Source organism: Manis javanica, chromosome 6, assembly GCF_040802235.1.
Source record: "Manis javanica isolate MJ-LG chromosome 6, MJ_LKY, whole genome shotgun sequence".
Taxonomy (NCBI): domain Eukaryota; kingdom Metazoa; phylum Chordata; class Mammalia; order Pholidota; family Manidae; genus Manis; species Manis javanica.
Window position 1 is genome coordinate 65,295,567 of NC_133161.1, and position 13,235 is coordinate 65,308,801.

A 13,235-nucleotide genomic window follows, 5' to 3' on the forward strand; every position below is an offset into this window, starting at 1 on the left:
AAATGAAAGAAGAATTGAGATGCTATGGTATAAATTATGGGAAACTAGGAATAATCAAATTGTCCCAGAGTCATTTTATTTATATAGGATATACATCATATATGATGACTTTAAATATATGTGTAAATATTTAAAAGAGACTCTCTACTAGCAGAGGACTCTGGAAAGACAATTGGACCATGTCGTCTTCCCTCCTCTGAGATCACACCTGAACGTTTAGTCTTGCTACACAAAGGTCATCAGCATGAAAGGACTGAAGAGAATGAAAGGTAACAGAATTTGTCACCACTGCAAAAGACAGACAAGAAGTGCAGAGAGCACTCCTATTAATAACCCCACCCTTTAATGGCCTAGTGATGTAAATATCCAATCAAAACAACATTTCCTCCTCATCAAAAGTGAGAAAGAAATGAGAGAAGGGAAGCTTTTTCTAGAATAAAGAACTAAATAAAGAACCTCCACTCCACCCTAAGGGTCATTACCAGCTCTAAGGTAAAATGTTATATGTTGGACCCCATTTTTCTATTTATCACTAACATTAAAATGAAAGTTACCCTCTCAAGCTAGTGATGTCCAAATCCCACTTCCTATGTATGAGGCGTGGGTGAGCTTGGTGACAACTTTCAGTTAGAAACATTCCCTGGATCTGAGCAGATGGAAGGTCCATGCCAAGGAAGTTCAAAGGCACATCACCAGCATAGACAGGCAGGATGCTAACGCAAGGAACCAGAGGCATATCCAGGAAGATGAGAGCACAGCCCAAAGAGTAAGGCGAGGGTGCATGACAGAGTGAGTAGCAGAGGAACTGGAGAGAAGTGATGAACAGAACAAGACGTAACATGTGCTGTCATCCTTTTTATGTGGCACATGGTTCTTGACAGTGTAGCAAGCAAAACTGGTTAAAGGTGGTAACTGGTGTCAAATTCCCTGCTTATTCTGCTTTGTGAAGGAACCATCAGTATGGCCCCATGCAGATTCTAAAAGTGATTTGAGATCTGGTGACATCTAAAGCAAAAAGAATAAGATGATTCCTCGGCAGAGAGACAGCAAGAGTAAAGACCTGGGGCAGGTGATGCCCAGTGTCCAAATAACAAAAAGCAGGCCAGTAGGGCAGGAGCAGAGGAAAGATTATTAAGAAATGAACACAAAGAAAACAAAGGCCAGTTAATGCAGAGCCTGGAAGGCTATTGTGAAGACTTGAGCTTTTACTCTGGGTTACCACTGGAGAGTTCAGAGGAGATAAATGAAACTATTTAAATTCTTTTCAGCAGCTCTAAAAAGAAGCATCAACTTCTTTGTACTCTGGATGCTGTATTAAGAATAAACTGAAAGGGAACAAATTAAAGAAGGGTAACCAATCTGGAGGCTAGTGCATTATTCTAGCCTTGTTGTATTGGTGATTTGGCCTGAGAAGTGGAAGTAGGTTGGATTCTGAATATACTTTGAAAGGAAGCCATCAGAAATTGCAGATGGATTAGAATTCAAATGTTACCCCTTCTTGCATTGTTTTTCTTCATACCACTTACCACTTTCTGACACACTGCACATTGAATTTGCAATGTTTTTATTGACCCTCCTGCACAAATGAGAGCTCCCTGATGGCAGGGAATTGTTTCGTCCATTTGTTCACTATTATACTGAAATGCCTGGAACATAGTAGGTACTCACTGAATAGCTGTTAACTGAATTGATTCCTCTGAAGAATTTTAATAACTCAAGATACTTTATTCATGTTCTCTTCCTCTTGTGTACATTATTTATTATAGGTTTGATCTCATAATTCTACCATGGGTGACCTGCCGCAGTAAACCCACTTTAAATTGATGTATGTCATTTAGAAAGCACCACCTACATTACTTCTTAGAGCTTGGTAACCCTGTCCTGATAACTGGTACAAAACAAATAGCTGTTGATGTGCAAGACATGGAATTAGGTCATCACTGAGATCTAATAGACTTGATTTAATTAATGTGGGTGTCACTGAGGCATATTCATAAGGGCAGATGGCATAACAACTAGTCTTGTGCTGAGGTAATGTGCCTGCTTTCTATTTTGAGTATATGATCTATCGATGAAGCTTCTTTGATGGAGCCATTTTGATGACAAGATAAAATGAAGAGACAAATGTGAGGGAACCAATTTGAAGCAGGCACATTACAACACAACCTGAAAAAGAGCCATCAGATTTCCACCCTCCATTTTCTACCGAGTGATGAGCTTCATTCCATCTCTGAGATCCAAGGGACTGAGCTGGGAAGACAAGGGAGCCAACAATGAATTGAGGAATGGGCTGAGGTTTGATTCCATCTTTAAGGATTCCTATGTTTGCCACATTTGCATACTTTAGAAGGGGACCTCAAAGATTCTAAAAGGAATTTCTCTCATTTTCTAAATATTCACCTGTATCTTGACTGATCTGTGCATTGAATAATCATTTGATTTTATTTAGGTTTCTTTAATTATTTAATAATGGCAGTTTGTTCTATCTTGCCTGCGAGAAGACATGCTGGACTCCTTTGCTTCTTGGCAATGCTTTCTTCTTGTTTAGCCAGCCTCATTTGAGTAGGTTTCTATCAGACCCCAGAGATGAGGGAGGGAGGGAAGGGTATCAGACAGAGAATATTTCCTATTTTGTTTCAGATGCACAGACAATCCTCAGTTGGGCTTCTGATGATTTTCTTAGAGCTCTCAATTTTATCTGGAAGTGTGTAAAGGCTCCTTTGTTAAATACCTAGAGGGCTGGGATCCAACTACCAGGGGTAAAGAGAAGGGCACTGACTATTTCTCCAACCAGGCCTAGTCTGTAGGCGCAGGTGGCCGCAGTGAGTCACAGCCACAGGGAACCTTCAAGCAATTCTTTATTAAGGGGCAACAATTAGCAAGCCAGCTGCACTGGGCACCTGTATATTAGAGGGAACTGTGCTGCAAGGCTGGCAGAAAAGGAAGGGAATCGGGGATTCAGGCATTGTGGTCATTGGTCTAGACATCCTACTCCCTCATTTCACACAAGCAGCCACTACCTTCTTTTGATGTGGGGTGTGGGAAGAGGGTGCACCACGTGGAACATGGAGAGGAAAGACCTGACTTTTCCCCAGGCTTCACAAGGCTGCCTCTTCCTTTCTCCGACTCATCTTCTTCTGCTTCATTTCTTGCTTCTATCTCCTCTCAACCTTCCTACACCAGCATATTTGGATCCTCCCACAAATGCATCCTCTCCATGCATTTGTCCTCTTTCCCAAGTCCCAGATTTCTAACCTCTCCCCACCAAAATAATTAGGTCCCCATCAAGCCCTCTGAACAATTTCCAGTCTGGAGAACAGACTGCAAATGGCTTTTCTTCTCTATACTTAGCATTGCTCAAAAGAAGGGAGGAGTGGGCTCTCCCCAGTATCTTGTTGGCTATGGCCTTACCTCCCTCCCCACCTCCTCTCTTCTCCCAGGGGAAATGTGAAATGGTTGGGAGTGATGGGGAATTCTGCCTTCTATATGCAAAAGCAACACGACTAACCCCCATTAGGATTACTTTCCTTCCAAAGCTCTCTGTTCCATGAAAGAAATTCCTATCTCCTCAGGTAAGTTGCCTTTGACTTATTTTGCACAGACACCTTTCCCACACCCACCCTATACTGTATCATCCATTTTGGAATATAGAGAATACCGTCTCACATATAAGGTAGTTACATTATATATGACATCATAAAAGTTGTTTATAATGATGTTTTGTGTGTGCATGTGGAAAAACAATTGGTACTTTTATTAGGAGTCTGAGCACAACTTAGCTACAACCTCGCTACAAGTTTGTAATCAAGGTGTTAGCTGAGCTATGTTCCTTTCTGAAGCTCAGGGTCCTCTGTTAACCCTGGGAGTGACATCCCATCATCTCTGGCATAGTCTGTTAGAAGCAAGTCACAGGTCCCACGCACACTCAGGGGGAGGGCACACACAAAGACACAGAAACAAGCAAGTGGAAAGCCTTGGTTACTTTCAGCTCTGTCCACCATATCACTTAGTATCTGTTTAACCACATGTTTTGTGAGCATAAATATAATCTGTTTTCATTAAAAATCTAACCATTACAGCAATAAATAAAACAGAAACACAAAGTTTCTAGCAATGAACTGACTAGCAGTCTGAGTAAGAACACAAAGATTGTGCACTCTGACAGGTTGGTCAAACTGTTCTATATTCTACTTTACACTTCACATTGTTCTAGGTAAACAGCTAACAATGACCAATTCAATGGATTCAGTAGAGGAAAGTTTCCAAACCCAACATGTCACTCTTTTTAAAAATTACTGAAAAATTACACAAACCAGTCTTGGAAGGATTCATTTGCATGCAACTAAGAGGTATTCTTAGTACCAGCTAGAGATGGAAAGAGGTGGATATGTTTATATGATGTCCTAAATGTCCTGATCTAGCAGAGCTTGTGAGAATGCTCTGGGCAACTCTTGATTCACTTTGCTGTAGGGCCACTTTTGACAGATGCCTGGCCATAGAAGCCAACAAAGTGTATCCATTGTCCAACATATCAGAACTGAAGCAAAATCTTAGAAAATTATGAGTATTAATAGGCACTGAATCTTTTTCCAGAAATATACGGTTCACTGCAGAAAGCCCATTGAGTAACAATGACGCTAACATTGGCTGTCCCAGCACTGCCCTACAGATTTTGATATGGAGGAATTATGGTTATCTGACTTATTCTTATTAATCTCACCACTACTACATGCAAAGCCTGTCCAGTCAAGATGAATGACTCCCTCCTCCATATTCCTTCACAGTTTTGTATGTAACACTGCAGTAGGCTATCACTATACTCTATTCTTACTAAACTGATCAAATGTGCCATGAATCAGAATATACATTCCTCCAAGCACAGTTATGCTATAAATCTCAAGAAAACACCCCAGCCTTATTTCCTTCTTTCTTTATCTTTAACAATTACAAATAACTTAAATTGTATCTATCAGGGATGATCAGAGATAGCAGTTTTACATAATGATTTAATAAAAGTACTATTGACTGAAAAAAATTACACTTCAGACCTATTTAAATTATTCAGGGCACTAAACATCAAAAAATCCCTGAAACATGCAACTATGAGAGGTAAAAACAATTCCTTGAACTATAATCATCTAAGTTGGTATTTACTTAATTCCAGATAACTGCTTATAGTTAATTTATCAAGATTATATTAAACCATATATTTTATGCATTAGCCAAGAAGAATCAAATAGCAATAATTCCACCAGATGGTTAAGTGTACTTATAAGACTGACAATTTATTTAACAAATATTTATGAAGCACCTACTAGATGCCAGGCACTGCTCTATATCCACACACAAAGGTAACCAGGTAAATAAAGTACTTCATATCATGGAACTATCTTGGGAGTATGGGAGACAGGAAATAAACAAGTAAATAATCAACATATATGATAATTGAAGATTATGGCAACTGTTAAGGAAGAAAACCATAGAGACAGAACAGAATATAACTGAGAGAAAAGTGAGAGATAAAGTGGTCTGGAAAGATTTCTTGTAAGAGGCGATGTATTAAGAGAGAACTGAATTGCTGAGGAGAGAATGAAACAAAGATCGGGAGGAATAGCATTCCAGGCTCTGGTAAAGGTACGTTTAAATCCAGAATGCTGGAAGAAAAAAGCCAATGTGGCTGAATAGTGAGCAAGGAGAAGAGTCTTAAGCAATTTGAAGAGAGTGTCAGGAAATAAGATAATGTAGAGCCTTAGAGACTCACGGTAAATAGTCTGTATTTTACATGTAATGAGAAGCCATGAGGATTTTAGTTATTATATTTTATAAGTCCATATATAGCACAAACTATGTATTTTAACTGCTTCTAAGTCCTTCACACATATGAATTCATTTAATCATTTAACAAATCTATGAAAGAGGTGATTTTACTATCCCTATTTTATAGATAGGGAAACTGAGGGAGATTTTATAACATCATCATAAGTGCCTGTATGCAACAGAGCCAGTATTGTAAAAAGGACAAACTATCTAACTGACTTATTTTTAAAATTAACTCTGGTTACAACGTGGAGGACAAAAGGTAAGAGGCAGGAGAAGGTGAAGGCTTAGATGTAAGGATGACAGTGGAAGACATGAGAATGGTTGGCGTTCTTAGTACATTCTGGTTACTCTAACAAAGTACCAGTGCTTTTGCTTCTACAAAAGGAACCTTATAATGGCAGAGAGATTATCTACAAAACAGGAAACCAGAATTATGTTACAAACAAAAAGGAAATTTTCTTAGCATTTTCGAAGGTTAGAGAAACCTTAATCCCAGAAGATTAGAGCAAATTTGAGGCTTAGAGTAGAGAGAAAAAAAACCTGTTTTACCTGCAAATTCTCTTCAGAAACTTAAAAAATACACACAGCAATCTTCCTTCATGATTACTTATGCACTGCCCTACCCCTGTATTGCTATCCCAGTACTATCTTTGTAGGCAGGCCCTGAGCTAGCTGTTGGGGAATAAAAGCAAAGGGGAGGGTTTTTTAAAATACATTAAATACTAAATAATTGAAAATTGAGGTAAATGCTACAAAGGCAACCGAAAAAGTGCTGAAATGGAAAATGGTAGAGGAACCTATTTAAGTAGTAAGTCAGGGAAGACCTTTCAGAGAATGAGACACCTAAACTGGGATCTGAAGGACAGAGGAAAGATTACTCTAGGCAAGAGGGGAAATGTGTGCAAAAGTCCTCAGATAGGACAGTTTTAAAGGACCAACACAGATGGGGCTGCATGACTGAGGTTAGAAAGGTCAGCAGGGCTTAAAGGCCATAGTCAAAGGTGGGACTTTATTGTTTACATTAACAGGAGGTCCTCAGAGGATTTTAAGCAGAGAGATGGCATCATCACATTCATTCAGGCAGTCAGTTAACAATCACATTGACCATCTACCAGGTGACAGGCACTATTAGGTGCTGACACATGCATACTCTAGAAACTCAGAGTGATGTGAGAGAAGGAAAATTGGGATTCAGAACGCAGGGGTAAGCCCCCATGAAAGACAGACCAGGAAATAATGACCAACAAAATGAAACTTGAGACTTACCCTGACGCTGTCTATATTTACTAAAGGGAGTCCAGACCCAGGCCAGTGTGTGGTCAGCTCTACAGATTCTAAATCAGAGGATTCAGTAGTTGAGGGGCATGCTTTTGTTTCTGAATCCCACTGGTCCTTTACAGAGGTTGGCGCAAGAGTGAATTGAATAAAGGAAAGAATCAACAAGTGAATTTATTTTTAAATTTAAGTCTTGTTAAAAACAAGACAAGAGGCTCAAAATGCCATGGTAAGCCCCACACCACCAAAGTACGACTTAACTTCAGTTCTGGCTTTCCTAGAAATGAAATCTTAAACCAGTCAATCAGAAACCACCTGATGAGCACTAGCTAGGTAATCTGCCTGATAGACCCCTTCGGTCCCCTAAAGCGAGCTTTGCAAGAGCCAACCCTATTTTTTGCCTCTTATAACTTCCTTACTGCCACTCCGTTCTGCCTACGAATATCTTTCATTTTGTACAGCTCCTAAGAGCTCCTTCCCATATGCTAGATTGGATGCTGCTGGATTTGAACTGATTTGGGCTCGGATAAACTCTTGAAACTTCTAATATGCCTCAGTTTATCTTTGAACAGTCTGGGGTATGAAGAACTAAAGGAGACGCCCCCATGCCCAGGGCCCCCAAGAGCAAGGCGCAACCAGACAGGTACCTGCTGAGCTCCTGAGCTCACGCTTTCTTGCTGCTTCCAGAGGTCGTAACCGAGCCTCTCTCCAATCCTCACACTGCAGCTTTCTGTCAGGAATTTTCAGACTTCAGCATTTCTTTTTCTGGACTGGGGCCAGGGTCGGCCTAGGTCCGACTTGGAAACCAGACCGGGTTCTACCTGAAACCAGTAGGGTTCCGACCTGTAACGGGACCTGGTATGAGTTGGAAACCGAACGCAGTCCGACATGTAACTGGACTGGGTCCGACTTGGAACCAGACCGGGTGCGACTTGGAAACCAGACCCCGTCCGACTTTTAACCGGACTGAGTCCGACTGGAAACCGGACCGGCTCAGGGTTGGACCAGGTCCAACTTAAGCTGGATTGGGTCCAGTGTGAAGCCACACGTGAATGAAGTTTTGTTTTAAACTAAAACTAGGTTAACCTTACTGTAGAGAAAATGAAAGATCCTGTGGCCAAGATTCTCACCTGACTCTGGCCCACTTGCTCACTGCACACGTGTGGGCAATGTGCTGTTTTTGATTCTATGTAAAGAGCTCTGCCAGGTGCTCTGGGCTGCAGAGCTGCAGGAGAGCAGAGACTGGAGTGGTGATAGCGTTGATAACAGAGACCCTGAGGGCTGTCAGGATGGAGAGGCAGGCAGGCAGGCAGAGACCCACTTGGGGCATGCAGACTTGCCCTGAGGCAGAGGGAATTCTAGAGCTTGACCTGCCACCATGAGAATAAAGCTGGGTATAAACCCTGTCACCCCAAGAATATTGCATTGTCATTTTTCTGTCTCAATGAATCAAAAGTGAACTTGCCAGGGGTGGAAACCCATTGGCAAGACACTTACCAAAGGTCGTCTTGGAATAGTGTCCACAAAGAAGAATTTTGCCCTAGGTAAGTTAATCCATTTACAATGTGCCCTAGAGAAAAATGGGTCTCAGCCCAGCACTCACCATAAAGCATAGCAAGAAAATTATTTCTCCTCCTCTACAGTTTCTGGTGACTGAGATAAGACCCACTGGGACGCCCTGATTATTCCACAGCCTGCAGAGAGGATCCTGGGAAAACTGGCAGAAACCAGCAAAGGGCACAAATTCTTAAAAAAGTCATTTCTCCCAGGTCTCTACCTGTGGTGGACAGATGAAAGTAAAACTTCACGTTGTCCCTTCCTTTCCAAATGCATATTGCCAAGTAAAAGAAATTAATAAGAATTAAATTTTTTAATCATGACTCATGAATTTGCCTTCAGGTACCCATTCGTTGTTGATCCTCTCTCTGCCAGGGGCCTTCTTGTCTCATTCTGTTTCCTGATAATTGGCTTGGCATCCGTCAGATTGCGGGACCCCAAAATATGGACAGAAATGTGGGTTGCACTCCACTTGTGGCTAGGGTCATGTATTTCTACATGACCAAACGTTCTGCAATTGTTGCCAGCCTTGGTGGAGCTGTTTGAGTCTTTTTCTTTTGATTATTTTTGGGAGTTGCTCTGGATCTTGGGAGGGTAATTATGTTTTGTACTCTCTTTGGGGACAAGCATCCAAAGGGTTGTTCAGTACTGCCAGGAATACTTACCGTTTGTCCTGACAGAAACCTAACGATCAACTTGAATCAATTTTTGCTCAAATAAATTCTTGAAATTTGTAATATGCCTCAGTTTATCTTTTAACAGCCTGCGTTGATCCAGGCAATTTCATGGCACCAGCATGTTCTCCTTCAGAGGGGTAGCTCCTGAGCCAGAGGAAATAAGAGCCTTGTTTATAGAGTTATTAGAGTCTTGCATTTAAAAGAAAAAGATTATCATTCTCACTCACTGAAAAACATGTTCATTCACTTACATAATTATCATTTTAAAAAACTCATAATATATACAATAAATTATAAAGACCAAATCTGAGTAAGATTTCCAACTGGCCTGTGGAACATTATCAAATGGAAAAGGCAGCCATTTAAAAAAAAAAACAGGCCTGTCCAAGATTCTGGAAAGTGGAAAGGCTTTTAAAGCCGTCATTAGCATATCTAGCCACCAGATGTCACCATTGGTTTAAGCAAATATGTTCTGTCTCGCTCTAGGCTAATTCATAGTTTTTGGTTCTCAGAGACATTAGATGGCATCTCACCTGCACAGTTGATGAAACTGAGGCTCCAGTTAGTTCCCAGCTATTTACAGAGGAAATTTCCTTTTGTTTTCAAAATTCCTTACTAGTGCTTCCTCTATTCCATGGATTTTTATTTAAAAAGAAACAAACACACCAGCTCAGTGATGCCCTTTAGGCCAGTAAACCACACCTAGAAAGAAAAATTGTATCAGAACAGTTGTCTCTGTCCTGGGGCTCAGATCCAGGTAACAGTGTTTACTCACCTTTTCCCTTTTTAAAATGCCACACTCTTGGGTATTGCCAGTTGAACCAGATCTTCACATAGGACAAGGAGGTGAAGAAGAACTTGCCAATCGAAGTCCAGTTAGAATGCATTCTTTTTAGGCTGGTGACATTTAAACAGTACTCTTAGAAGGTAGTTCATATTTATGAAATTCACAAATGACGTTTTACTGTATGGATCTACCCAGGATTTCTTTATACCTTAGTTTCTCAATTTTTTATAAGTACAAAGATTAAATGTTAATATCTTTTGTTGCTAATCCTTGGGCTTCTCTATAGAACAGCAAATAGTCTTCAATTGACACAAATCCATTTTCTCTCCAATAGGACTCCTTCTGCATCCTCACCTTCATTCAAGTACTCCAACAAGCAATTCTTTCACCTTCCTATCTCCTCCTTCCCATCCTCATGACTGCTACTGCCTTCTCAGAAGTAGATAACATATTTCTATTTCCTAAAGATACTACAAAGATTTCTTGGAAGTTCCTCAGCTATCGGTATTGTTTTTCCCAATACAAATGGAAATCTCTAATTGAGAAACAAGAAGGGCAAAGACCAAAAGGGAAAGCAAAGAAATGTGTGCAACTGAGACTCCAAGTAAGACTTGAGTCCTGGCTACTTCTCGTTAAATGACATAAGTCTTGTATTTTGCTTTTTTATAGCTCCATGATTTTGTTTTTCTTTTATTTGGCAAACAGAATTATGCTCATTATTCAAGCAAAATGACAAGGAATGGTGTGAGCTGAGATGAATAAAAATGCATAGTTGATTTATTTAAGTCCTAGGAAAAATAGTCGATGAGTTTGAATAAAATTTGCTGCTAAAAACAGGACATTAACGATAATTTAAATATATTCAGCGCAGTCATTTATTCCAGTTTTATGCACATTAAGTAGCTTTTTATCTCTAAGGTGCCATCAATAGACCTCTCTGGCATTCAAAATAACAGCATTATATCATTAACACATTTCTGGTCAATGAGTTGAGTAATGTAGAATGTATGAAAATATGCATTGCCATTTTCTTTCAAATGAGCTGCATATTACATCCATTAACATAACTATATTGATCTAATTTCATTATTTTCAGTAGAGTGCAGTCTGGAAATATAAAATTGACAAATGGGAGCCAAATGAGGAGAAGGGGTTTACACAAAAGGTCATAAATTGCAAAGCCTCAACAAGAAATATCCTAGATAACTGCCATGATGTCAAAACATTAAGTAGTATGCATTTGGTTCCTTTCTTTAAAAAATTAGAAAATGTTATGCGTTTTACTCATTTTATTTCAGCCAGACAAAACTTTTGATTAGTAGACCATTTGATCTCCTTTTCAGAGAAGTAGTTTGAAATCACCTAAATATCTAGGTGATTCATCAAAAGGTCTGTGGGTGAGTCATATCAGAGCTTGGATGAAGGGATTTGGATTCTACCCCAGAAAGTCTGCTTTATTTGGCCTGGGGTGTGGCCTGAGCATCAGATATTTAAAAGCTTCCCAGGTGATTCAAATGTGCAAAGTTGAGGATCACTACACCAAACCTCACATCCTACACAAATGTTAACACATTACTGCTTTGTTATTTTTGGTGTTATTTATAAAGGCAGGGGTTAGTTCTTCAAAATACCCTTCCGAAAATTTGTCAAATTAATGCAAAAGGTGACTGCAAGCTAAACATTCTTTACAGCCAAAGAAGAAGAAAATATAATTAGTAGATGCACCATCACTCATTCCTAAATTAATGAACAGATCCATTACAAAATTCCCAAAAGCCAGTTCTTTGGAACGTCCAAAGAACGTTACTGATGTAGCCAAAAAAAGTTAAAAAAATTAAAAATCCAATATCAAATTAATTTGGAATTAAATACACTTTTTTTTTCTTCAAGATTTCTTAGAATCTGTAACATGGTAATAGGTTGTGACCTCCAAGAGGCACAGATTTCCCTGTGTGGTGTGCAGCACGTGGGTTGAATAGCTAAAGGAACCATGGGCCTGATGTTTCACAGAACCCACTTTGGGAAATGGAATCCAAGGCTACGTCTTTTAGACAATAATAATTAGGCCCTAGAAACAAAAATGTTATCCAAAGATTTTATTCTGCAGGCCTGATACCACTTGCTTTTTAATATTCTCTTTTGGATATACCATTAAATTGCCTTCAAATAGGAGGAGGTTTTCTACCAAAGGCCTAGCATAGTGTTAAGATTACCAACTCAGGAGCAAAACTTCTTAGGTTCACATGCAGCATTCTCCAGAATTTCTCTGTACTTCAGTTTCTTCACCCCATTTCAGTAAAATGGGGAAATGCATCACACCCACCTCTTGGCACTTTGTGCTCGCCAAACTTAGGTTGCTGACATTCTGTTACAAGAATAATAATGACAGGGACATTTGAAAGTGAGGTACCAAACTGCCATATAAAGAATTTCAAAGGAAATTTCTTTGAATCCATCCCATGACTTCTGAACCCCTTGATGCACTCTGAGAATACGAAAGGATTGAGAGAGGGAAAGGGAAGGAATATTTATGAAGAGATAACATTGGAAAGTGCTGGTGCCTTGTTAATAGCCTCCACTACCCAACTTTAGTGAGAAGGACTCGGATGGGCCCAGCTGGCCATCCTGGGTGGCATATCCCTGCATGTGGGGACCCCAGGCCAACCAGCTGCCTTCTGCCCAGGAAATCTAAAGGGCCAGGGATGGTTGAATAACTGCTCTGGGGGCAGATCCATCCACATTGCCACAATTTTACAGATCACATGACACCAGAGTTACCTGTGGACTTGAGTTAGGCAGTGGGTGGGAATCTGGCCCAGTAGGGATCCTAGAAAGGAGCGGCAAGAAGCTGGAAGTAAAAGGTACAGCACGGACAATACAGTCAGTGATTCTGTAACATCTTCCTATGTTGACAGATAGCAACCACACTAGTGGGGGTGAGGATTTAATAATATGGGTAACTGCCAAACCACTGTGTTGGACATTTGAAACCAATATAAGATTGTATATCAGTGATACTTCAATTAAAAAAAAAAGCTGGAAGTGAGGCCAAATTCCTAGGATCCAAAGCAGGAGGAGCAAGTGGCCACCTGGCATCCAAATGGCTCTACCACCCAGCA

The 13,235-nt window shown here is 40.1% G+C and overlaps 1 long non-coding RNA gene across 6 annotated transcripts in view; it reads right to left on the reverse strand.

Annotated features, from left to right (window-relative positions):
• LOC108395661 (uncharacterized) overlaps positions 1–10,702 on the reverse strand; it is a 55,018-nt gene extending 44,316 nt beyond the window's left edge. For all 6 annotated transcript variants that reach the window (XR_005061705.2, XR_001852720.3, XR_005061707.2 and 3 more), the window contains exons 1-4: positions 10,105–10,702; positions 9,863–10,031; positions 9,318–9,473; positions 7,743–7,938 (exon numbers count right to left, since the gene is read on the reverse strand). This is a non-coding gene — a long non-coding RNA (uncharacterized lncRNA). The remainder of the gene's footprint in view (positions 1–7,742; positions 7,939–9,317; positions 9,474–9,862; positions 10,032–10,104) is intronic.
• Between the last annotated feature and the right edge of the window lie 2,533 nt (positions 10,703–13,235).